The 27774-nt window shown below is 41.0% G+C and overlaps 2 long non-coding RNA genes across 3 annotated transcripts in view; one reads left to right on the top strand and one right to left on the bottom strand.

The window, feature by feature from the left end:
* Window positions 1–27454, top strand: part of LOC129031468 (uncharacterized) — a 150166-nt gene extending 122712 nt beyond the window's left edge. The window contains exon 6 of the long non-coding RNA XR_010122882.1: window positions 26614–27454. This is a non-coding gene — a long non-coding RNA (uncharacterized LOC129031468). The remainder of the gene's footprint in view (window positions 1–26613) is intronic.
* LOC129031467 (uncharacterized) overlaps window positions 4951–27774 on the bottom strand; it is a 46621-nt gene continuing 23797 nt past the window's right edge. The window contains exons 5-6 of one of the 2 annotated variants that reach the window (XR_008501044.1): window positions 8723–8768; window positions 4951–6194 (exon numbers count right to left, since the gene is read on the bottom strand). This is a non-coding gene — a long non-coding RNA (uncharacterized LOC129031467). The remainder of the gene's footprint in view (window positions 6195–8722; window positions 8769–27774) is intronic. The other variant, XR_008501045.1, reaches the window with a different exon arrangement.

Raw genomic sequence — 27774 nt, 5'->3', positions numbered from 1 at the left:
ACCATAGATTCTGAAATGGATAAGGTCTGGTTCCTGGACCCAAGTTGGTTTTGCATCTCACTGCCTTTTACTTTTTGTTCCTACTGCCTTATTCCATTGCTTATTACCTCTGGCCTGGACTATGGCACAGCTTTATATTAGAAAGCACACACACTTGTCTGTTGTTGGTCAAAACAGTTCAACTACTGGCAGGCCTCTGGGATGCAGTTTGCTGTGTTCTTTTCTATTTAACTACCACCAACTCATTCTAATTCTTAGGATTACCCTCTTTTTCAAGGCCATCTGTGAGCCAGCACACCACCTGCTCAACTCTTCTCTGTTGTGCCTTTTTTAAAGCATATACACCCTTTTCATTGTAAGGATTTTACATCTAAACATTATGTGTAAATAGACAAGAATAATGTAAGTAATGAACCATGGAGAATGCTCTGGATGTCTGTGGATCCTGACACACTTTCTTAGGTGATGCTTTTAAGGTCCTTTGTTTGGGAAGTCAATCTGGTTGACTTTCTCTACTGGGTGCTAAACAGAGGAGTTTTAATTTTGGGTTGGCAGATGGCTGTTTTTGTCAGATTCTCAGCCACTCTTAGAGCTCACATTCCGATGAACTCTCCATCTAAGTGCCTTTGGAGCTGTGCTCCGCTTTGGTTTAAGAGGAAAGGGCGATTCCCCTTTTGCCTCCAGAAATTCTTCCCCTATAGTTCGTGCAGCTGTTCAACGACTTTACAGATACTTCCATCCCCTTCTCAGCTCCAACTTCTGAAAAGTGCACCTCATCTCTCCTGATTATCCCCATTGACCCTTCTGCCTGCTCAGGAGATGCAGATACTGAAGGATAATTTTGACCAAGGTTTAAATGAGTGTGTGTGGATAAAAGAGAGCTCAGTGAAGCATTCAGGCCTTGCACATGAAAGAAATATCACCCATCTAGGGCTTTAAACAACAGAATGTCTTGATGCCTGAGTGGAAATGCAACATCAGAGCAAACCCCATTACAGAAACTCAATTTGCCATCTAAAGGGATGACCACCCTTCCCTTTACAAGAGATTTTAGAGCCAATCTTTGTTCCTTTACCATTGTACTCTGTGCAGTACACACAGTTTAGCAAGAAAACCAGATTCATGGCTTCCAGAGTGCCTGAGGATATAAGGGCTGAAGAAGTTTGCTGGTTCTCAGTGGTCATTCCAGTGTCATTGTATTGCTTTAATATCCCTAAACCTTGATGCTGTTCCAATATGGTCTTTTGTAAAGAGGGAATTGATTGGTGCTCAATGAAAAACACTGAAAGTCCTTCATTTCAGGACTGTAAAAGAGACACATGACAGGGCACTACCTGAATCTTCTGCTTTTTTTTCTGTCCTGCTCATACACAGTCTCCACTCCCCAGACATTTATTGGGGTTCTCACTGAAATTCATTCTTGTGTTCACCTATCAGTCAATACCAAGTCACCACTTAGCCCCAGTCATATTTTCTCTTTCCTGCTCTAGTTCTCCTGATCAGCGTCTTCAACTTCCAAAGTCATGCAGGGGAATCTTAACCATACTATCACTAAGGTTAACCTCGCTTTTAACACCAATATTTATGCCAAGGGGACCATCACCTTAAGGTGTTGGTTAAGGGTCATGCTATGGCCTGAGCCAATGCAATGAAACACTTCCCAGTGCTTTGTCACACATTTCAGCCAAACAGCATTCACAGAGCCCTTTATGGTGGCAGCTTCTTTCGACTTTGCCTCTAATCCTTCTAGCCTTGGTCCGTGAGGCCAAGTAGGATACTACACACCATTTCTTTTTCTTCATCACCATCCAATGTTCACAAATACTTATGCTGCCCCTTTCAAATAAAAACGGAAGACCTCATGAATGTCAATTCCAGCCACACCCACACATGTCTGAATTTTCTTTAAGCACAGCCAATACCATCTGGACTGTCCTAAGAAAAAGAACACAAGTCTTTACCTTTATGAGATGACAGAATAGAACTGATAAGGGTCATCACCATCTGTCCCGGTGGGATTGACTTTGTCTCCTCTCCCACCATAGCTATGGTCTTTTGCTCTTTAGTCCCTGGCCTGTCATCTTGGTTTCTTGAGATTTTACATTAATTCACAGCCTAAGCCCATAAAGAATTAAATGCAGGTCTTGTGTGATTTGATCCCCACAACAGAGACTGGGCAGGCAGGCATCTATACAACTGTCTCTCCTTGAGACTTGGCTTTGTTCTGTTGTTAGTCTACCAGGAGTTCCCAACCACAGGCCACTGACCAGTACCAGTTAGGAACCAGGCTGCACAGCGGGTGGTGAGCAGCGAGCAAGCAAGCAAAGCTTCATCTGTATTGACAGCTGCTCCCCATTTCACTCATTACTACCTGAGCTCCATCTCCTGTGTCGTTTAAGCGGAGGCATTAGATTCTCATAGGAGCGTGAACCTCATGGTGAACTGCACATGTGAAGAATCTAGGTTGTGCATTCCTTATGAGAATCTAATGCCTGATGATCTGTCACTGTCTCCCATCACCCCCAGATGGGACCATCTAGTTGCAGGAAAACAAGCTCATGGCACCCACTGATTCTACATTATGGTGAATTGTATAATTATTTCATTATATATTACAATGTAATAATATTAGAAATAAAGTGTGCAATAAATGTAATGCACTTAAATCCTCCCGAAACCATCCCCTCCCTGATCCATGGAAAAATTATCTTCTACAAAACCAGTCCCTGGTGCCAAAGAGGTTGGGGACTGCTGAGTCTATCACTCAGCACTGAGGCAACTAGTGAGGCCAAATGACCTGCTGGCTAACAAGGGATGGTCAAAGAAGCGGGATCAATGCAGGACTCTCAGAAGGCCTCTCTCCATGAGAAAGTACATGGTATTCCCATATGTACACAGTGTTCTTTACTTAAATTCTACCCTTCCTTTCAGATCCAATTAGATGTCCTTTTTTCCCTCATGGCCTCCTTCCCTTCTCCTCTCACATTCATCCCAATATTGTGGATTTGCATTCTTGCTCCACAGTCACCTGCAAAATCAGGTGACTGATTTCACTGTGTCACCTCTAATAAGGTCCACATTTCTTGAGCATAAGCAAGGAGTCCTTTAACCACTGACCTCCTGCCTTGTTCTGTACCTCCTCCTGGTAGAGGCCTCATCATGCTACTGTTCAGTTCCATTTCACAATTTTGTTAGAAAAGACAATTCCTTGAAGCAAATGTGATAAATTAGCTTTATAAGAGTGTTTCACGTCATTTTTATTAAACTCTATTGCACCCCAATTCATAAGTAAAAAAAGCAAAAAGGAATCAACTATTATTTTCCAAAGAAAATGCAGTTCTTTTTGTTACAACTTTGAATAGATTACCAACTTTTTTCTTTTTATCACAAAAATCTAATTTGAAGGAATGATCCTCATTCCTTTCCATAAAAATCAGGATTTTAGTTATAGTCAGGAGCCTAGAATAATCCTAATCTGAACTTTTCTTACATCCCATCCTGTGGCTAGAAATATGATTTCAAAAAAATACAAAGGCTTCAACGTTCTTTGTGGTGAAGAGACTGGAAGTGACACTGTGGGGCTTGTGAGACATGACATCATAATATTAATTGCTTGAGCATATAAAGTGTCCTTAGTGAAGTATACAAGATGAGCTATGTCCGGCTCAAACTGGGCTGAAAATACTGAGGATGTTCAAATACTGATTAGTATTCATTTGTGTATTATTTACTTATTGTTCAACTATTCAAAAAATGATTTATGGCAAGAGATCGAATTTGGATTTAGTGCATGAGATAAAGACCTATGAGTTTATTTAACCCACAAATTCAGTATGATCCAAAAGTAATCATCTCATGGTGACTTGCCCAAGGAAGGACAAATTCATCTCTGGGTGCAGCATCTTGGAAGGGCAGACAGGGATGGAACAGAGAGGACAGTGACTAGGACAATGGAGGGCTTAGAACTTTTATCATATGAGGAAACCTTGAAGAGCCCAGGAGTCTGATATTAGTCTTGAGAAAAGTGAAGAGTAGAGATGGGTCTGAGAACTCCTGACTAGCAGAAAGGCCTATTGCAAGAGCTTTCACATGGACCAGGCTGCACTGCTATCTAAGGCTGAACCAGGACAGAAGCACAAAAGCTACAATGAGGCAAATTCTAATGCAATAAAAGAAATAACTTCTAAACAAGGTGTTTGAACAGAGCCACACAGTTATCTTGTGAGGCAGCATGCTCTTCTCCATCAGCAAGGCTCAGATGGGGGCTCTGTGGCCACCTGCAGAGATGTGCAGAGAGTTTGTTCTTTCCGGTCCTCCTGGGCATGGGCCAAAGAAGTGAGTGAAGCCTGGGACTAAACCAGCCTGAGTAGCACCTACTCCTAGGATAGCAGCCCTAAGAGGTTCTGTGCCAAGAAAAGTGATGCCAGCAGTAAAACATGGAGTGATGCTGAAGGACCCAGAGCCAGGTGTTTCATGAATAGGTTACCAAATGGGAAGGGCACAGCAGACGGAAAGTAGGATGAATACAATACGGGTAGGTGAAGAGAGTGGGATCTGATTTCATGAACTCAGTACAGCTACAGTGGCATTGTATCAGCACCTAAGTTGACTTGCTTCACTGAGGCAAGTGTGGTGTATTTTTTAAAACCTGAAACATTCTTCCTTTAGTAGTAGGTAACACTTCTAACTCTAATAATCTGTAAGCCATTGAGTCAATATCCTCTTTGTGTGAATGTCCTATATATATTAATCTCATTATGATCAACAGAGACGTGAATAAGCCAATGGCTTCATCCATACCCTTCAACTGTTTTGTATCTTCTCAACAAAGGAGCACTAGTTAGACACATTCTTCAGTTCTTCATTTATTTGCCACTCTCAACTAGGGCAAATCGGCCAACTGTTCTGGTCTTCAGAGTCATTATCCACAAAAAGAAGGTCTTTCAAGAGAAGAGAAACTTTAATTCCAAATCTAAAATCCGAAAAAAGGGCTACAACTTTCAATTTTCCTCTGTTACTTGCATATACTTTCCCTTACCCAAGGAATCATACCGTATGGTACATATTAGCTAACATTTTTTTCTTGGCCTCCAAGTGTATCCCCTGGTTCTCAATTGATGTTACAAGTTGCTGAACCATTTAAAACACAACTGAACTACTTCCCTAGCAGTACTGGCTCTAAATGTCATGGGGCTCTGTAATATGGAGGTCAGACAAAGCACAAAGGAGATGATAGGAAAAGGGAGAGAACTTCAGAAATCTCTAGGTATGGAAATATGTCTTCAAGGTGAGAACAATGTTTAACTCAAAATGACAAATTTTTATTGTTGATTCCCCCAAACAGTGTCTGAAATAAGACAGATGTGTGAGTGGATTATTCAAGAATGTGATGCTGAGGTGCAGGAGTGAGGGGCGGGGAAAGTGAACTGGAAAGGAGGGAGAGTCAACCCAAGGATGCATCATTGAGTTGGTCACCACTGGATATAAAATGCATTTTAGAACCGTTCACCTGGGGTACAAAAAGACAGTAATTAATTTCCATTTCCCACTGGTCAAGGGTTACACCATAGGTGTTAATCCTCTAGCTGTTGGGGATCATGCATAAGTGTTGAGGGGTTGCCACAGGCCTGCCATGCTGTGACATCAGGGAGCTTCATAGTATGAAGCAAGGTGAGTTGCTCTCAGGTGATTTGTGGCTGAGGATTGATGAAGTCTTCAGGGAACTGGACACAAAGCCTTGGGGGCATGAGAGGTGAAATAGGATTTGTGATAATACACAAGAGTTGTTAAATACATGTGTAACTCATGTTTCTCAACATTTCACCCTTTGGGGTCTGCAAATGGAGTGACCTCAAATTCAGTGCTTCTCACTACCACTCCAAAATTGTAACACCAGCTGATAATCTCACATGTGCTCTTGAACAGATCAGATCCACTGGGGATTCCCCTGCTCCTCCTGGGGACTACTGGTCCCTCTGAGCACTGTTACCTCTGCTGGCATCACTTCACCTCCTGCTAAAAATTGCCAGCTTGCCCCTGGACGCTGTACTGCCTTTCAAATCCTTTCTCGTCTGCAACTTCAGTGCTTGGTTATTTAGCCAAACTTCTTATTGCCAACTCTTCCATTTTGATGAGTCCCTTCTCAAGAGGCTGTTCAGTCCCTCATGGAAATAGAGGTGAAGTCTCTAGGCACCCTGTTGGTGAACCAAACCTTAATTTAATGCCAGGGCTAAACCTACATAAATATTAGCTTGAACATCTACTGTAAACATAAAACAAATGTTGTTTTATGTTTGTTATGAGCTCCATTGTGGAGGGATTTAAAATAGTTGGAGCTAGAAGTGGAAACTAGAGAGAGAGATGCAGAGACAGAGAGAGAATTTTGATGCTCAGCTAGAAGGCAAAAGAAGTGAATATTCTAAGTCTCCTAAATTGTTCCTGTATAAATAACTATGATTACTTCATGTCATTTTCATTGCCTTGGGGGAAAAATGGGGTATTCTTGTACTGCACCACATTCTTCAAGTTTCTCCCCCACCTGCCTTTAACTAAGCCATTGTACTTGAGTTTCTAACATTTTCCAGAGGACGTATTTCAGTGACTTTTCATAATTTATCTAATGCTATTAAACCGTGGTCACTATCTACAATTTCTTACAAATGATTACTCGAAAGCCCATGCGTTTTATCCTAAGCCCATTTCCTAGTCAAAACTCAATTGAGATAGAGAACAGCTGCTATATGCTATGTACCCTGTGAACTTTATAAATATGCCTTGACTCATTAATTATGTGGTTTACTCCCTGCATCTCAGTTTCTCATATTTTGGAAAGCTAGGGATCAGTTGTTCCAAAGTCATTCCTTCTCAGGTGTAGCTAATCCCATTTCTAGTGGAAATATAAGGAAAGGCCATTCACTAGTCATTTAACCTGCAAAAGCTCCTCCTCTCAGTCCCTCTAGCTCTGCACTGAGTGTCCTAAGGATACTGAGGAGCTTTGGAGGTCCTCATCCAAAGGTCTTGCTGTATTCCTCGTTGGAAGATGTAAGTGAGATAGAGAAAGGACAGAGGCAGGGAGCCATGACAAGGCAACTTCAGGGCCAAGAAGAAACTGTCATGAAAAGAGTGATAGGATGGAGAATATTGGAGGATGAGCTACAGTTCCTAAGTAAGCTCTTTTCCTGTTTCTTCATAAAAACACTGACTCCAGCTTAGCTGTTTTTGTCTGCTGATCCTGGTTGTTGAGCTTGTGGACACTGACAGACAGAAAGGGACCTGCTGGTGTCATTTTATATGGTTTGATGTTTCCAGACAGAACAATCCTTATGCACTTTACATAAAACACAGAAGAGAGGTGGTAGAAATAAAAGGGCTAGAAATAGAAGTCTGTATAATAATAATACCAGCTGACATGCATTGAGCACTTACTGTAGGGCAGAATCTTGCCTACTTGCTCCTTTGTTATCGTATTAGTCTGCACCTTTTCAACTGCAGGTGATAGAACCTGATTCAAGCCAGCTTCCAATTTTTCTTGGCCTTGAATCCAGCAATGCCTTGATTTCCAGGTCCAGTGATTCAACTGGACTTGTCCTTACTCACCTTCCTTAGACTTCGCTTTCCCCAGTTTTCCTCTCTCTTCTCAGCGGCTCTCTTGATGGCAAATTGGACACCAGTTAGTCCAGGCTTATGTCTCATCTCTATGGAAAAATGGAGCTATTTCTTTGTATCGTTCTGACAAATTTCCCTAACAGGGTTTCATTGGCTGTGATGGTGTCCTAAGTCCATCTCTGAGCCATCTGATGGTCATAGGTGTGTGACATTCAGTTGGCCAGGCCTGAGTCTCATGCCAGTCCGTGGGGCTGAGAGGAGGAAAAGGTGGTGCTGAAGTGAGCCCTACTCAAACCACCAAGTCTGAGAGTGGCAGGCCTGCTTCCCAATGCAAATTCAGTTACAGAAGAAGCAGGAGAGGACATATTATTCAATTTGTCTAAGGTTGGAGACCAAGTGTTCAGAATCCATTTCCTCTATGGTACCAGTTTAGAGTTAGCTGAAAGAGGCACTTATGGGAGATTTGAGATTGTGAGAGTTTCACAGAAGCCACTCGTCTCTAACCGCTGTCACGGCCAGACAGTTACAGATGGATGCAGAGGCTCCCAGTTTGTTCTGAGTCCAGTTTGTCTCCTCCACTCTTGTCCCTGCTAAACAGCAGAACCCCAGGCCACCACCAATCACTTAGCTGTGGATCCACTGATGTGGTGGTGTCGGGACCCCCTCCGAAGCTTACCTTCAGTGGTCTCACTTCCACCGCTGTGTTGCTTGCTTTCTCCAATTCTCCTGTAAGCTTGAACGTGACCAGCCTCACCACAGACTCAGGATGCAGACTGCATAGTGGCCAATCCTCCAATACCCCCTTCATGCCTCCTTCTGCATCTGTGCAGGCTCCAATTCTGAATAAAATCCCTTATTCCCATAATGTTTACAGCAGCTCTGTTTCCCTAACCAAACCCTAACTGACAAGTTGGACAAGTAAAGGTGACATGTTCAGGATACCCACTGCCTCTATTTCATATAGGAGAAAGCAGAAACATGTTTCCCCAGAACAACAGGTCCAGGATTTAAACCTAGGCCTGTCTGACCCCAAAGCCCAAGGTCTTAGCTAGCAGCTACTCTCCTGATGTGTACTTTTTCTTGTTTGCTTCTAAATCATAGCAGATTCTACTCTCACCTTTGAAGGGCCATAGGTGCATAGTAAGGCAGGCTCTTTTGGTTTTCTGAGAAGAAAAGAACACAAAACAAATAATTTTTAAAAGAAGGAAAGAGACAACAGATTTAGATAACCCACTATTAAGTAGAACAAATGAACACACATATTCCACTGCTTGAGATTTGTGGAAAGAAGCCTGGGTGCCTCATGAGTTCTCATTTGCCAGAACAAGCCTTGGTGTATGCCTTTTGGGGCTGTGCTTCCTTCCCTGGTGGTTCTGTCCATCTGTGGACCTCAGCCTGATTTCTGCATATCTAGCTGTCAGTGGGAATGTCTCTAGAAGCTGGCCATGGCCACCCAGCCCAACCATTACACATTTTCTGTCCTGCGTGTACATGTTCCATTTATACTTGCTTCTCATACAGCTGGTTCAACATGTATCCCCAACCCCTGCTGTTTTGGGCTTAAAAACTGGGAAAAGGCAGTAACCTCCGTTCCTTAGACATGCTCATAAGGCCTGAGGTCATTGTGGGGTTTTCACCAAAGCACTCAAAGTCTTATCAGAGTGAATAGAATTGTTACTTCAAATAATACTTAAATCATTTAGTTTTGGGAGATTTGAATGGGAAGAGAAGGAAATTAAAGTGTTCAGGTTAAAAAATTAAAAATGCAGACGGTTTTCGGAAACTATAAAGTAAGTGAATGAATGGAGTTAGATGTTGAAGAAACCCTCTGACATGTTGGCTCTAGGAGAACATAAATTCCACTGCTAGAAGGTGGGCAGGGACTTGGTTCACTGTGTGCCTGTCCCATCAAGGTGCTCAAGGACAATGTTTGTGGAAGGAAGGGGTAAACTGAGTGAGGCTTGGACTCAGGAATTAAACAGAATTAAGAATAGGTAGAGAGGGTGTAAGGGACAGTGAGCAGCTAGGATTTGGGATGTTCTTGGCAAAACAGTTCAGCCTAGTCAGAATAATGTAGCAAAACTACTGGCATATGGAAGGACTAGACTCTCACATCCTGATTCCCAGGCCTTGGCTAATTCAGGATGACCACAGGAATCTCACTTCTCTGAGTCTGTTTTTCTCTTCAATTAAATAAGATTGAATTAGTTGGTCCCTGAGAACCTTTGAGTTATGTGATTGATTAGATAGAGTTGAGGAAAACCCAGAAAAGACCAGTACCCAATTTGGGTGTTGCCAGTGGCTTGAGGAGGTGAGGAGGGCGTGGTACCTTTGCTGGGCTCCCATCTATCAACTCCATCCTGCCCACGCTCTTCCCTTGCTCTCTGCCCTCAAGGGCATGGGCTCTTTCTCTGCTTTCTGCTTTCCCCGTCTTTCTGGACCAGCTCTGCTCAGTGCCCACATTTCCTGGCAGCATAGTTGGCAGGCACCCTTAGGAGCACCTCTGAGCAGAGCAGATGCGGACAAAGGGGCATGGACCTCAACATGGGGCAGTGCTGTGCCAGGCCAGAGTCAGAGGGCAATTTATGCCTCAGCCAGAGCAAGGAGGTGGCACAGGCAAGCAGAATGCACTCCCTGGGTCCCTCTGGATGCCAAACAGCACTGGAAATTTTCACGAATGCTAAATTCACTTGCCACTTTACAGGAAACGCTGAGCCTTGAGCCATCTTTCCTTCAGCAGTTTCAATTTGTTTTTCCAGTTGCCTTTTTCCTTAGCCACCAGGACCATCTGCCCTTGGGCATGTGGGTCTAAACTGATGATCTTGTTAAATATCCAGAGACTCACACTCACACCTACGCACGAGTGAAGTCACATGATCATCACCCACACTCCCCCATAGGCCAAAACACATTTGTGTACTTCCTGGCCTTGCCCCCTAAATAAATTTCTGGTCATTGAAATTTAGAAAGAACCAAGAAAACTAATGCAGCCTTTCTTGCCGTATGAATGCCTAAATTCAAGCCCCATCTTTTTTTTTTTTTTTTTTTTTTTTTTTTTTTGAGACAGAGTTTCACTTTTGTTGCCCAGGCTGGAGTGCAATGGCGTGATCTTGACTCGCCGCAACCTCCACCTCCTGGGTTCAACAATTCTCCTGCCTCAGCCTCCTGAGTAGCTGAGATTACAGGCATATGCCACCATGCCTGGCTAAATTTTTTTATTTTTAGTAGAGACGGGTTTTCTCCATGTTGTTTAGGCTGGTCTTGAACTCCCGACCTCATGTGATCCACCCGTCTCAGCCTCTCAAATTGCTGGGATTACAGGCATGAGCCACCACCGCACTCGGCATTCAAAGCCTCATCTTCATCCAACTTTATCATTATTACTATTATCTTGTAAACTCATTACAGTGTTGTAATGAGTTTACATCTTATAAGCTCATTTTGGCATTTCAGATTTTATTTTTCAAGAATTTCAGAGGAATCCATTTATAGAATGAAATCACGTGGCAGAGATTAGAAAGACGTGTAGAAGTACCACTCTCTGGATTATCATTGCTGTTATTTATGGTTATCAGTGATGACAAATATAAAGATTGTGGACAAACAAGAGGAGTGGTAGAAAGAATATTAGACTTAGATTCAGAAGTCCTGGTCCAAACCCTTATTACTAGCTCTGTGGCCTCAAAGAGATAGTGTAACCTCTTAGAATTTCAATTACCTCTTTGGTAAAACAGGAATAACAATGTACCTAAAGGCTATAAGGTTTAAAAGAAATAATTGAGGTAAATATATATGGCATATATAGATATTCAGTAACATTTGAATAAATTTTGATTAATTCGTGCTTATCCAGAGTTCATTAATCTGGAGGTTTTGAAAGCCTAACTAATCATATTTTCCTTCTTGGTACTGTTTGATAATTCTTGTTCAGAATGACATCTGTGAGGCATTGCAAGATTTTGGTGTGTTCCCTGAATAACCAAATAAAGATAAAACCATATGGTTTTTATGTTACGGGGATTACTGAGTTTCAATAAATTAGCATACAATAAAATAATTTTCATGTGATGCAATGCTCAGATTTCAGATAACAAATGCAGCCATTGAAACCAGAATAATCCAGTCTTACTGACACAATCATTTCCATGTAAGGAGCTACACCTGACAAACTCAGAAAAACAGCTCCCTTGTGATTTTTTTTTGTGGAATTCTAGCATTGAGCAGCTGCCAGGGGGAAAAGAAATGCCCTTTTCAGTCCTCTTTAATTCCTTAGGCTCATATTCATCAAGATTCTGAACATTTTTAGAAGGGGTAGGCTTCTTCCCTCATTCTCAACCCTAGTCATTTTACTACCTAGAGGCTATTGAATGAGACATGACACAATTGTTTAGTTTTCTCTGAGACAGAAACTGGGCTTTTCGTTGAGTTTAACACCCAACAATGTTTGTAGCTTCGTTCTCCAGCCTCTCATTTAAAGTCATATTTAAAGGAATGTCTTGAGAGGATTTTGTCCCTGGCTGCAGAGGTTTCCAACCAGACAGTCAGTGAGGCACTCAGTGGCTTCATCCTTACTCTCAAGTCTTCCTAGACATGGAGGGAGAGAGAAAATGCTTTTCTCACTGCAGTTTTTCATTTTGGGGGATTGATACGGACATATCTTCCTTTAATAAACATGCATTGAGTCTAATTTCCCAGAAGATAGAACGACTTACCTAAAAGTTTTGAATTCTTAATCAATTCCTTTGTTTATAAAACATTATAATATATTAGATTAAATTTTAAAGCAATACAAACTAGATGTAATCAGGCATCTCAGAACTTTTAGATATTTACTAAATCTGACTTAGATCAATATCATTTTCCTGGACTTGAATAGTTATAGTTCACCTCCCAACTTTGTAATTCTAGATCAGCTAAGTCAAGTATGATAGAACTTAGACCTTCTAAGGTTGGGACTCAATAATATCATTCCTTGTAGTTCTTGTAGCTAAAAATAAACAACTTGCAAATCCATATTGTGTTATCTAGTCTGATAATCTTAATCTTTTACTTGGAGAATATAGCCAACATTTAATGTAACTACTAATATAATCGTGTATCAGATTGCAATCATGTATATATCTGACCTTGTATTATTTGTTTGCTCTTTGGCTCACCTGTTTTCCTCTATCTTTTTTTAATCCTTTTTTTGACTTATAATGGATTAATAACATATTTTTATTATTCCATTTTTTCTTCTATGAACATTTTTTAAACTATATTTTAGTGATTATCATGGAGATTATGACATGTAGCCTTGATTTATTATGGTCAAAACAGACTATCACTTTTACCACTTTCTCCACAGTGCTAGAACCTTTTAATTCTACTTACTTCCCTTTGCAATGCATTACATTTGTCATCAATTTTAGTTTTACATACATAGTTGAACCTTGGACAATGCAGGGACTAGAGACACTGATACGTTGTACAGCCAAAAATCTGTGTATGATTTTTGACTTCCCAGAAACTTAACTACTAATAGCTCATTGTTCACTGGAAGCATTATCAATAATATAAACAGTTCATTAACACATATTTTGTATGCTATGTGTTATATACTGTGTTATTCCAATAGAGTAAGCTAGGGAAAAGGAAATGTTATGAAGAAAATTCTGCTGGGCATGGTGGCTCATGCCTATAATCCCAGCACTTTGGGAGGCTGAGGCGGGTGGATCATGAGGTCAGGAGATTGAGACCATCCTGGCTAACATGGTGAAACCCCATGTCTACTAAAAATACAAAAAATTAGCCGGGCACAGTGGTGGGCGCCTGTAGTCCCAGCTACTTGGGAGGCTGAGGCAGGAGAATGGCATGAACCCAGGAGGTGGAGCGTGCAGTGAGCTGAGATCATGCCACTGCACTCCAGCCTGGGTGACAGAGTGAAACTGTCTCAAAAAAAAAAAAAAAAACTAAGGAAAAGAAAATATATTTACTATTCATTAAGTGGAAGTGGATCATCATGAAGTTCTTCATCCTCATCACCTTTGCACTGAATAGGCTAAGGAAGAGGAGGAAGAGAAACAGTTGGTCTTGCTGTCTCAAGAGTGGTAGAGGCAGAAGAAAATCCACATATAAGTGAATTTTCACAGTTCAAACCTGTGTTGTTTAAGGGTCAACTGTATTTGAAATGACAAAATATTGCAATTATTGTTTTGAAGAATCAATATTAATTTATATTTGCCCACATAGTTATCTTTTCCAGTGTTTTTTATTCTTTCCTACATTTTCATGTTTTCTTCTGGAATGATTTTTTTTTTTTTTTTCCTAAAGAACGTTTTTTGGTCTTTCCTGTAGAGCATGCTTGGTCATGACAAATTCTACTATTTCTTATCCTGAAAAATATTTTTCGTTCAGTTTAAAGTGTCTTTTCCCTGGGTATAGAATTATGTTTGGTATTTCCTTCTTTCGGCAGTTTAACTATGTCCTCTACCTCCTTGTTCCATTTTCTCCTGGCTTCCATCATTTCTATTGAGAAGTCAGTTATAATTCTTATTGTTGCTGTTTTGAGAATACTTGTCTTTTTTTCTCTGGATGCTACTGAGACGTTCTCTCTGCTCCTGTTTTTTCATCTATTTGGCCATCATGTGCTTGGATACGCTTTGGTTTATATTTATCTTGCTTGGGTTTCATTAAGCTTTGTAAATCTATGTGATCATCACCAGCTTTTGAAAATTCTTAGTCATTATGTCTTCCAATATTGCTTCTGGGCCATTTCCTCTTTCTGCTTTTTCTAAAATGCCAATCATATATATGTTAGGCTTTTTGACATGTTCTGCATGCCTCTTACAGTTTTTTGTTCCTTTTTACTTTATTCCCCTCTCTGTACCTCAGTTTGGAGACAGCAAAATACTTGGATCAAAAACACCTTAACTGTTGCTAAGTCCATTTAATGAGTTCCTAATTTCAAACATTGTATATTTTCTTTCCAGAATATCTGTTTAATGCTGTTTTTAAAAATGTTCAAATTGCTAACTAAATTTATCTATACTTTAATCTCTTCTGTCCACCTTTTCCTTTGTTTTCTTGAAAATATTAATTGTACTTATTTTAGAATCCTGATCTTCTAACTCCAATATCTGAATTATTTCTGGGTCTGCCTCTATTGTAGAATGTACATTGCATATAAAAGAACCACAGATGCTCCTGATGAGATGAACTTCTATACCAAGAGTGGTCTACTTTGTTCTGTTAGGCAGAAAGGGAAAGGGTCAGTCATTAATTACTTCAATATAATCAGGAATTGAACTAAACCTGGGCTGGGTTTCAGTTGTAAAACCCAGTTCTACCATAAAAATACTGCCATAAAAATAAGGGTTGGGTAAAACTATCTGACAAATTATAGAATACTTTTGAAGGTTCTAAACTAGATTGCATGAGGTCTCTCTTATTTTTAGCTTATAATTTTACTAAATAAAACCATCCTTAGATGAACAAGTTACAGATGCTGATGCAATAAAGAAAAGAAGGTAACATGATTGTATACATTGATAACATGATTTCATTCCTTTGATTTTCTTCTGTTTGCCAGGTATGGCTCTTAAGTTTGTGATTGAGAGCATTAGTCCTGAAAATGGTGGGAGATTCAGTCCTTACCTTCACAGATTGTCAGTGTAGCTCTTCAGCCTTACTTTCCACACAAATTCTAAATTTGGGAAATGTCTTGAGGTAGACCCCCTGCTCTTATGGGTTTTTCTTAGCACCATGTGTAAAATTTTATGCTTTAAAGATTTCTGTCTAGTTTGTTTGGCTTTCTTACACACCCAAAACTAGGTAAGTGTCCCATATGGCCATGCCTTTGAAGTCTTGTAAGTTTTCTAATGGGTAACTTTAAGTCTGTGTGACTGCCAAAAGCTTTGCCTGTTACTTCTGCAGGTGCCCTCTGTCTTAGATAAGGCAATTTTCATCCCACATCTAAAATTGTCAAATGCTCCCAACTGGGAAAAAAAAAGACGACACGTTCATCAGATCACTTTGAAATGGTTTTCTTTCTATAGCTTTAATTTTTCCAGTTCTCATTGCTTCCAAAGATCTCTGATTCTTCAAAATTGTGACTTTTTTGAGTAATTTGTAGGGGCTTGTCTGACTGTGGCCATGGGAATGATAATCTATTACATCCTGCCTAAAAGGTGAAACCATAATTTTTTGAAAAATGTTCTGATTGCTTGACTCTGGTCAGTATAATTTTTTTTTTTTTTAGACAGAGTCTCTTTTTAGACAGAGTCTCTCTCGTTCTATCACCCAGGCTGGAGTGCAGTGGTGCAGTCTTGGCTCACTGCAACCTCCACCTCCCAGGATCAAGCAATTCTCTGGCCTCAGCCTCCCCAGTAGCTGGGACTACAGGCATGCATCACTAAGCCCGGCTAATTTTTGTATTTTTTTGGTAGAGACAGGGTTTTGCAATGTTGGTGAGGCTGGTCTTGAACTCCTGGCCTCAAGTGATCCACCTGTCTCAACCTCCCAAAATGCTGGAAATACAACGGTGAGCCATCATGCCCAGCCAATAATTCTTACTATAATTAAACATTCATATGTTGACTTTAACATACATATGTTGACTTCCAACTCTTTTGGACTTTTAATCTATATTAGACCTGTAACAGATACCATATATGGGGCAAACTATATAACATAAACTCTTATGTAGTGTTTTCCGTATTGAATCTGCATCCCTGCACCTTGATACTTCAGAAAAATGAGTGTTGAGTAAAACTATCTGACAAATTATAGAATACTTTTGAGATTGTATTCTGGTCTCTCTTATTTTTAGCTTATAATTTTACTAAGTAAAACCATCCTTAGATGAACACGTTGCAGATGATGATGCAATAAAGAAAAGAAGGTGTACATTGATACATTGTATACATTGATAATATTGTTTCATTGTTACAAATCAGAGGTGACCTCAACCGTTAGATCTAGCCCTCAGTTAATATGGAAAACAAGTTCAAAACCGAAATTATCATAATTGGCTACAAGTTCCAAGTTTCCACTCGTTTCTGTCAACTTACTTTCAAGTGAAGAGTAAATTATTTAATTTTGAGATTTGAGGGAGAATATTTTGGCACTATTTCAACCTGATAGATTCCCTAGGAACAGGGACACCCCGCATCGAACATTAAACAGTAGTATTATTAAAGCTTTCATTATGTTTTTTTTTTAGCAGACAGGTTGAGCAACTGGTTGGAATATTTTTCAATTCTAAATAATCTTGTGCAAAAGCTTCATAAGAAGCACTTGATAAATCAGTTGAGACCTTTTGTGTGCTGGAATCTGTCCCAAAGTCCCTAGTATAGACCTCTGGTTTGCAGATGGCAGGCAAAAGACCTGGGGGAAGCTACTCAACTTTATCTTTCTATCAGGATTTGGAGCTTATAGGTCTGCTCTCAAAAACTTTTGCAAACACCAACTATTCACCAATGAATGCAACTTTGAACTGTTTGCTATTCAAAATCTAACAAAAGCTTGGCTGACAAGGGAGATTCTAAATTCTATGTTTCGTTCAAGTTTGCTTAGCTGAAAGAATGGGCATTCTGAAGCTGTCTTTTTTATTTGTTTAGTTAATAATAATTATGTCACTTTTGCTTTGTAACGCCAAGAAACCCAGGAGTAAATTTGAACTCTTTTATTGTATTTATGTTGGCCTTTATACATCAGTTTTCTTCTTTGTCATGGTCTAGATTTTCTACTTTTCTATTTGTCTTTCTTTGTTCTTATTTAGTCTTTATTTTATTGCTTATATTTGTGCTGTAAGCTACCTCAAGTTCTTCTGAGCATCAGATAGCATATAAATACATACATAAGCTAAATGTAAAGTTTCTTGAATCTATGGTGTCTCCATATCTCTGTGATCCCAGTATGTTTTGAATGTTATTCAAATGGTACAAGTATCTATTTGTCCTCATCTGAACTCTAGTAGAAAATGCCTGAAAATTTCCCTTTGAATGATCAAGAAGAGGTTCTACAATTTTGTGAGCTTCTAGCTCTCCTAATTCTTCTTTCTCTATTTCTGCCAGAATTAGTTGTTATGGGAACTGTGGTTTTGGGTTGTTTATAACTACAGCATACTTGGCCTAATCCTATTTAATACAGCCACCAAATTTATACAAATCAAATCTGTGGCCATGATAGATCTGGTGAACTGAAATAGAGATTCGGGGTTATCATGATTAGGGGATTAATTACAAATAGGGCTCAATTTGCAGGAAGGTCTCTCAATAGACGCAGAAGGGGAATGGGAAATAAAGGTAATAGTCTAGAATCTGTTAGATGCTAATCTCCTAAGAATCTAAAAGATGAGATTGACCAGATATAGAAGGAGAGGATTTCAGCAGAAATTAAAGATGCTTTTGATTGAAGCATCTTCCGTAATGAAATCTGGACCACAAGGAGTGATCCTTGGAAACCAGATGCCAAAGTTTACCCGGAATAAACTTAAGGACAAACTTCCCATTTCTGTGCAAGAACCAACAGCAGTGTAAGGAAGGGAGCACCACAGTGGCCTCGCAGAGGATCAGGGGAGGCACCTGCAGCAGCAGATATGGGGAAACTCTTCCCTTGAAAGACTTGTGGGTAACACTTTGCCATGAGGAGACTGAAGCAGAAAGGGACTGGTTTCTGAGCACAAGTGAAACACCACCTATGTCTCACAGGATACTACTTGGGATTGCTCTGAGAAGAGGCTGCGCTCTGGCATCAGCAGCAGGTGTGAAGTCAGAGTGATGTTACTAATGTCATTGGTAAAGATTAGGTTGAAGGCATCTTCTTTCCCTCCAGGGTTTTTGCCAATCAAATATACACAGAAATACTTGAGTCAAATGGGATGAAAACACCAGCTTTGTTATCCAGATGATAAATCTTCCTGGAAAACTGATTTGGGGACATGCATCAAATGGGAGGTCAAAATTGGGATTCCTAATTACTTACCCTTAGAACTGAACTAATTGCCCCCCAGTATGACATGTCTACCCCACTTTCTTACCCAGACACTGGTGGAAAAGCAAAAACAGAAAGAGGGAGGATTTCCTGGCTTGTTCACTTAACATGTAGATACTGCCAGAGTAAAGTGAGTCCTCCACAAATCAGGAAAGCACACTAGAGAATGAATGTTTTGCTTTTGAAGCAAAGTAATCTTACTTAGTAGCACAGACAATACTGTCTAATGGTAACCAGGCCCACCTTCACCAATTAGATACACACTGTTTGTTTTTTTTTTTTTTTTTTTTTTTGGAGAGCTAGTAGTAAGGAGCAGAAAGAAGGTGTTAACAGGTGACAAGAGTTCATTTCTCTATGGGCCAAGGCAGTCACTTGGTTAGAAAAAGAGAAAGCTTCCTTTGTATATGAGCCATTGGCTGGTGGGCCCTCATAACATCTGGCGTATAATTAGACAAAGGCAAGTCTTTTACACAAAGTATTTACAGGCCATGTCTATGGGGACAGTGGCTGTAGGGTATTTACTAAGTCAAGAGGGCAGTAGCTAGCCTAACCATGAGCAATTGCACAAGGGTGCTGATACGGACAGGAGACCGAAATACTGGGTAGAAGAGGGTGGTTCCCAGCAAAGGCCCCACCCTCAAGCCTGAAGATCCATGGCACTAAATGAGGACAGGCATTCCTGTTTTCGTGCCCAAAAAGTTGGCTTTTGGCCTGCCATGTCCCCTATTATGCACCCATATAAACCCCGAAGCCCGGGCTCCAGAAGCAGACCAGCAAACCAGCAGACCAGCAGGTGGACAGCCAAACGATGAGGCAGAGAAAGAAGGAAGAGGAGGAACATCTGAACACTGAGAGGAGTTCAGCTGGGGTGGTTGGAGAGGAGTCCAGCCACTGGGCAACCTAACTCCAGGGGAAGATCATCGTCCCATTCCATCCCCGGCTTCTGGGTTCCCATCCATTTGACTGAAAGCCAGCTCCACCACTCTATAAAACCTCACATTCATCCTTCAAGACTGTGTGTGACCCAATTTTTCTGGGACACTGGGCAAGAGCTTAGGATACAGAAAGCTGTCACACTGGCCTTCTGTCCTTGTAAAAAGGCAGAGGGTCCATTGAGCTGGATAACACTCAAGCTCTCTGTGGACAGCAAAGCTGAAAGAGCTTTGTAACACTTGGATTGCAGCACCCATCCCTAGACACTACCATGGGGCTGAAGCCCAAAGCACTCACCCCAGCCTCTGCACCTGCCTGCCTGCCTGCGTGCCTGCTCTCCCTCCCACAAGGGGTTTCAGCAGCAGGGTGACTGAACAGGTGGGCCACATCCTTGTTTAACATCTGGTGAGGGGCATCAGGGAACTCTCCCGTTTCAGTGCCACACATCTACCTGGTGTAATCAAAGCCAGAGTGGCCAACGTTGGAAAGTCTGACCTCTGCTTTTCACCTGTTGCCTTCCATCTATGTGCTGTCATTTTTTCGGACTGAGTCAGCCCTTGTGGTGGAACTCTCTGAGTTGTCAACACAGCCATCTCATGGAAGTGGCTCTCAAAGTCACCTGATGGGATTGTTAATGGAGAAAAGCCTTCTGAGGGCACCCTATAAGTGCAAAGCATGGAGCCATAAATAATCCTGGAAAACTGGTTTGGGGACATACATCAAGTGGCCAAAATTGGGATTCCTATTACTTACCCTTAGAAGTGAACCAATTGGCCCCCAGTGTGACATGTTTCCCCTGCTTTCCTACCCAGACACTTTCCTACCCAAAGTAAGCATGGGAATGGGGGCTACACGTACAATACAATAGGTTCTGGATGTCTGTGATGGATATATGGCAGGTTTAAAAAAAAAATCACTCAGTGTAAGTCAATGGAGTTGCATTAAATTGTTTCCATAGCTCTTGTAATAAGGCCCCACTGAGAAGCAACCCTCTCCTCCCAGATTCGGTTCATATATAATAAATGAATACTGTGATACTGGGGTGCAGGAGAGAGCTGTATGGCCATTCAAATTCCTGCCCTAGAAACATTAAAAATTACCCTGTGTCTTTCAGGGTTGCTAGCAAATGGATGCAGCCAGGGATTACAGATCTATGAGTGATAAGAATGGTCTATCAAATCTCCTTATTGAAAGAAAAGAAGGAGGCAGGGGGACAGGGGTGACATGACATGGGAGGGTCAGCACAAAGGGGCCCACAAAACACATACCAATTCATTCCTCTTTCCAGTGCAATGACTTGATCCCAGAGACTATGTGGTATCAGGGGAGATCTTGGAGCAGGGCCTCCTAGACAGGGCCAGGTAGATCATCCTCTTGTCTGTGTGAGGGCAGCTCTGAGCTCCACAAGGCAGAGAATGCAATGGTGATCAAAGGGAAATGCTTTAGGTGTCTTTATGGCCAAAAATACATACTCCATAATACTTCTTTCTCTTAAGTCATTTACTATTATTGTGTGGACTCCTCACACAATGCCAATCACTTGTTAAAATTTAAACAATAATGATCATTTAATTGTTTTGTCCACTTGAAACTCAAAGGTAAATCTGGCTAATGCTGCCTCAAAATGGGCCAGGCATTTATTTGGTCGTTGTTGTCTTTGGGCTGGCTTTGTTTTCTGTTGATATTTGGTTTCCCTTAGTTTGGTTTGGTTTAGTTTGACCTGGTTTGATGCTGGTATTTGGGTTCACAAAGCCCATTGCTCTGCTGTCCACTCTTTCCACACGGAATCCTTCTGGCTGAGGCCTGTCTGAACTGCCAGTGCAGGCCCTGGAGCCCTGACTCTGTACCTCATAGAATCTGTCTTCTTTTCAGGAGAGCTAAGTGTTAACATTGTCCTGAACACATTTGCCTTTCAAGAAGATTAATGGAGTTCAGTGTGCAGCAGATAAGCTTGTCTGGGAGGAGCAGGCGAGAGCTAAGCTGTGTCAACACAGCCTAAGGGCAGGAGAGAACCAAATTGATTACTCAGATGCTCTCCACCTCTCCCTCTTTCCCCCTTCCATTTTCAATTCTAATACAATTTGATGTCTGTGTATAAATGCCAAGATAGATGGAGAATAAGCTTATGAAATGGCTGCTTGAAGTGCTAATCCATAAGAAATGCTAAAATGCACCCAGAAATGCAGCAAAATGGATAAAATTGGATTTCCCAGGAGGGCATTCCATGAAGTTGTCAAAGATTATGAGGACATGCCACACTGGGGGAAGGGCTGCAGGTGCAAACAGACAATGCGAGACCCCCAGGGGGCCTGTGGGAGGACTGATGACTGCTAAAATTCCTTTCTGAGGAGGGTGAATCTGTTGATGCTATAATTCATTTTCCAAAGAAAAAATGCAGCAAATTATTTTGCAAGGAGGGAAGTAGAAGGCATCCAGCAAGGGTCACCGTCCTCCACCCTTTCCCCATGTAGCAGTGACTATCACCTTTCAATAAATTAGAAAATAAATATTTAAAGGAGAATATCAAAGTGCTATCCTGCTAAGGGCAGCTGTATTAAATTGCCTCCAGCGTCTTTTCAGCCTGGAGGCCTTCTTGCTTCTGTAGTGGGTGGGGACAGCTTTCAGACAGATCTGTTTTGACCTTCCCTATAACAACAGCCTCTGCAAAGTTATCATGGATTCAAAACTCCTTACTTGGGATGCCTCCAGTTGGTGTCTCTCTGTTTAAATGACCTAGAGATAGCAGACTTCAGGGAGGTTTCTGGTTCTCTTGAATTTAATAAAAATAGAGATAGCCACTTGCTAGCAGTGTGACCTTAAAGAAGTTACTGAACCTCCTGAGGCTCCATGTTCTCATTCAGAAATGCATTATTATCTCAAGTTAACAAATGTAAATTATCTCAATTACCCATTTTTTCAGGATTGTCAAAGAATATTGGTAATGTCAAATTATTAAACAGATGTTAGCTATTGCGAATACTACTGCTAACGCTGATAATAATGAGAATAATAGTGGTGAATTTGCCAGCATTATGGAACTTATCAAAATTGCACAGGACAATGAGCAATAGTCTTAGGCAGGGGTCCCCAGCCCCTAGACCACAGACTGGTAATGGTCTGTGGTGTGCTAGAAACTGGGCAGCACAGCAGGAGGTGAGCAGCAAACAAGCTTCATCTGAATTTACAGCCACTCCCCATTACTTGCATTACTGCCTGAGCTCTGGCTCCTGTCAGATCAGTGATGGCATTAGATTCTCAAAGGAGCACAAACCCTATTGTGAACAGTGCACGTCAGGGATCCAAGTCATGCGCTCCTTATGAGAATCTAATGCCTGATGATCTGTCATTGTCTCCCATCACCCCCAGATAAGACTATCTAGTTGCAGGAAAACACGCTCAGGGCTCCTGCTGATTCTACATGATGATGAATTGTATCATTATTTCATTATATATTACAATGTAATCCTAGAAATAAAGTGCACAATAAATGCAACGTGCTCGAATCATCCTGAAACCATCCCCCACCCCACCATCTGTGGAAAAATTGTCTTCCATGAAACTAGTCCCTGGTGCCAAAAAGGTTGGGGACCACTGGTCTAAGGTATACATTTCCATCAGAAAATGGTTTCAACCCATTCAGATTATAGTGTTTGGGGAAGAAAAAGATAAACAGATGACAGACCTTGATGACATCGTAGAAGAGAAACTTTGTACAAGACGAATTTGCAGCTGAATAAAGTGTCTATCCCCTGCATAGCCCCAGTGCATGAATGGTTGCTACGGACTGAATGTTTGTGTCCCTCTCCAAATTCACATGTTGAAACTCTAATCCCTAGTGTGATGATGGTATTTGTAGATGGACCTTTAAGTGGTAACTCAGTCATGAAGATAGAGCCCTCATGATGGGATTCATGCCCTATTAAAAGAGACGTGAGAGACCTTGCTTCCTCCCTCTGTTCTCTGCCATGTGAAGATACAACAAGAAGATGGACATCTACAAAGCAGGAAGTGGGCCCTCAACAGACATTGAATTTACCAACACCTTGATCTTGGCCTTTTAGTCTCCAGAACTGTGAAATAAGCTACCCAGTCTATGGTAATTTGTTATAGTCACCTAGACTGACTAAGACAATGATTACGTGCTATAAAATGCCATGCAGTAAAATATTTTGACTGGTCGTAGGGCCTGCAGCCCAGTTACTATGGCAGAGTCCCTCTCCTCAACTCTTCCTTTCTCACCCTCTGTGATAGATGAGTTTTCTTCTGGCGTTCAAGTGCTTCTGGCCAGTAAACATGGGTGACCTGCCTTCCCTTTTTATCCATGCAGCCATAGGTACAGGAAGAGATGGGCAGTATGAGTATTACACACCCAGTGTCTAATAAACTAGGGTGTTCCCAACTGATGATAAGCCATAGGACAGCAGAACAAGACTCCTGAGAAGGAACTCACTCCAAGGAAAGGGAAAGTCTGGATTTACAAACTAGACTGTACCTCACTATGAGAAAGAAGTAATGAAAACAGTGTGCTGCCTGAGCTAAAACTTGCCTGGATCTAAATGGGCATGTGTGTCCTGTGAGCAAAGTGTTATCATTATTTCAATATAAATGCCGTGACCGTTCGACATTCAAGTGACACACAGAGGAGCTTCTCACTACACATAGGTCATGAGAGGGGCCTCTGGCTTTGCCAAATCAGGTTCATCATCATTTGAAATAGCAGATCCATTAGAAAACCCTGGCAGATCACGTGGTGACAATCAGACTTCTCTTTCAGGGTCTCATCTTGAGGGGAGCATCTGGGCTCCTTTCTTGCTTATAGAAGATTGGCCAAGATTTATTCACAGCCACAGAACATTCTCTGCAATAGCAGGTCAAAGGAACCACGGAAAGAGCCTGGAATTCCAACTATTAAAGATGTGGTTTCAGAGCATTTTAGTTTGGGGCATAAATACATGTGCAATCTAAATAATAATTAATACTTGCCATTTGAAAAAGTCTGCAACACAGGGTGATCTAATGCCCCAGTCTTCTCAGGACTGAGGGTTTCCTGGAATGCAAAACTTTCCATCTTAAAAGTGATAATAAAATTTAACTGCAACATAACATATATATAATGTGTGTGTGTGTGTGTGTGTAAAACATAGGTAGAGATACGATGATAAAAGTACATAGGTGGAGATACATACATACATAGGTAGAGACAGGACAACAAAAGTCACCAGGTAACCAGACCATAGGTAACCAGGTAACCAGACCATATATGAAACTGTACAAAACTCATGCCAGTTTGGAAAGCTTCATCTCACTCTGTCACTTGTCATGTGTTGGACCTTATATGTGTTGAGAAAGTACCCACCCATGTTATCAGGTAGGGTAGTCCAGTGGGTTAACTGCACAAGGAGATGTACTTCTTGTGAGCCAACTTTGAGAAAGATGGATTGCAAATAACAAAGAATAGGACCCATTGTGCAGTGTCCAGCACCTGGAATCGTCCTCCCTGCCTGCACGCTACACCTTCTCTTCTTCTAGCCAGGATAGGGCAGAGTGGATTCTGTCCAAAAAGGAGAAAGCAGAGCCCCCAAGAGTAACAGTTCTCCATTCAGAGAAATAAATGTTTCTTAAAATTTTCTATACTGCCCCATTCAGAAGCTTTCCAAGGGGTGGGCTGATTCTCGCCCTTGTGGAAACAAGCACTATGAAGGTTTAATGCAGGACTTAAAAAAAAATCCCATTTCCAAATTGAATAGTTTGTCTTATAGGAGGGATTTTGTTTTCTTTTCATGCTGGACCTAAATTTGGCACCCTATGGAAGTTTTATTGCATGGCATTACCCAAGAACTCAGCCAAATCTCCTGAGTCAGGAATGGCAGCTGGGAAAAGTTGAATGAATGAGCTATTTTTTTCCTTCTTTCCTTCCCTTTACTCCATATGTTTTTCAATTTCTGGCTCATAAATTTAATTAAATAAATATTTTAAAATATGAAAGATGGAGAATGTGAGAACTTGATAAATATGAAACGAGCTTCTAAATCTATGAACACGGCATTTGTGGGGCTATGCTCTATGTTTAGGTAAAGAGGTATTACGAAGCCTTTATAGGGAAGATGAATTAAGACTTGTCTGAAAGTGAAGAAAGATTTTGGTATCTAAACATGGGGAATGGGGAAGCCATGGGAATGTGGATAGCCCTGGGAGATAAGACTCTTATTATAAGCTCACAAGTGCATTTGTGGAAATGAAGATATTTCTGTCATCTATTTGTTGGATTAGCTTCACAGGAAGGCGGAGTGAGCAAACATGCATTGAATATTTACTTGGTGTTCCAGAGAGACATGTGTTGGCTCCAGCAGCAGCACCAGAGCACCAAAAATGAGGCTTTAGCTTATTTTGGAGATGGCTAAAACAAAGATTCAGGGCATGTCTCAAAGTGATGTTGAAGAGGGGAAATAAAGCTGGTGCTAAAGAAGAACTAACCTGATGCTAAAGAAAGAACTAACCCATGTATTCTTTGACAAGATGTGCTCGGGCCAAAGAATAAAATTCTAAACAATCATTGGTTATGTGGAGGGAGGCTTGCTTTTCATAGAGGCACAGGATAGCAACTCTGAAACTATTCTGTGTGAATTCTAGTACTGAGCAAATAAGTAAATATATTATAGAAGATGGCAGCCAGTGTTCTCCTTATAAGAGAAGGTAGTTACAAACATGGTGAGGGGAAATGTTAGCAACATTTCAGTGGTGTTGGATTGGAATTGGAGCTTTCAGTGAGAACTCATGGCATATACTATCTAGATAGCTACAAAAAGAGATCGACCTATGTGGATATAAATATTGAGATGTATGTGGATGCAGGTGTGTGTGTGTGTGTGTGTGTGTGTGTGTGTGTGTGTGTACATACATCTATTTCCTAGCTGTGTATTCTTAGAGGGCCTAAAACCAAGGAATTGAAGTGCAGCGAGACCACCTGGCTTCCCGATCTTGGTTTTTAAATATTATTCTCTACTAAAAGGAATTAGGGCTCTTTGAAAAAAAAAAATGACTGATTCTGTGGCTAAGGGAGAGAAAGTAAAAGATGAACCTGAAATATATATTTTTTTTCAGAGATTAAGAATGTTCCCAAAGAATGATGGAGACATTTCAAAAGGATACAGAAGCCAGATTGTGGGCGCTTCTACTGGCCAACTCTGGGACATCGTGGACATCAGAATAAATTTGTAATAGTAAAGGATTATAGCCTATTAGATAAAATCAGATTTTTCTGATTTAACTAAATGAGTAGAAGGAAAAGAAAGCTCTTCCTTATATTAGAAAGTCAATTAATAAATGCAGAAAGGAATGAAACAATTAGAAAAGCCACCATTTGGCAACCATGGCAGGCAGAATGGGGAGCATGCCTCCAGACAGTAATTCCTTTCAAGCTGGTTTATAGGAACTCACTGAGCTTGCCGATTGACCTCTGATGGGCAAAGTTTCTGAATTTTGAAGCACTGATTATATAAACTTAGACAGAGACATGCTTCATTATTTAATAGGACTGTGTCAAAAGCCTACTATTAGGATGATGTGTTGGGTGTGGAACAGGGTCTGTTCCTGCCAGGGACACTGGTGATTTCACTCCATGTTCAGACTGATCTTTGAAGTTGAAGACAAGCAGAAGAATCCTTCTAAAATTTAGCCATGCCCATAGGCTGGGAGGGACACTGCTCCATTCAGAGGCAGCAAAGCATATTACTGTATCTCCTATAGAGCTTTGAGCAGTCCAGTGCACATGGAGAAACTTAATAAATGTTTGTTGAATTAATGAATGAACAAATCAATGGACCAAGTCAGGGATAAGTCTTACATTTGTCATCTAGGTGATTAAGAAAGGAAAAAGTATCTGTTTCAAGAGGATTACAATCTAACTTTACTCCAATAGTAAAATTTACTCTTTTGGAATCTGAAGACATTCATGAGTCTTTGCATCTTATTTCCTGAATTCTAACTTCCCTTGCCTTTATGAATGACAAAGAAGATGCATACAACCTTTGTAAATGCTTCCTGAATTTGAACATTATGTTGCTTTGTGATTGCCTCCACTTGGGATTCCAAATGACATCATGTGGATTCACTGGAGGCCTCGGGTAGCTGGGGAACTGAGGGGATAAGATGCACACGTGGTACACAAGCACACGTACACCAACAACATAAATAGACACGTAACTAGAAACAGCTGTGAAGAGCCATTTAGTAAAAGGTTGAGTAGCTGGAACCATCAGGAGT

The sequence above is a fragment of the Pongo pygmaeus genome, chromosome 11 (genome assembly GCF_028885625.2).
Source record: "Pongo pygmaeus isolate AG05252 chromosome 11, NHGRI_mPonPyg2-v2.0_pri, whole genome shotgun sequence".
Lineage (NCBI taxonomy): Eukaryota > Metazoa > Chordata > Mammalia > Primates > Hominidae > Pongo > Pongo pygmaeus.
Note: the sequence above shows the minus strand (reverse complement) of the source record. Positions and strands in the feature narration are given on the sequence as shown.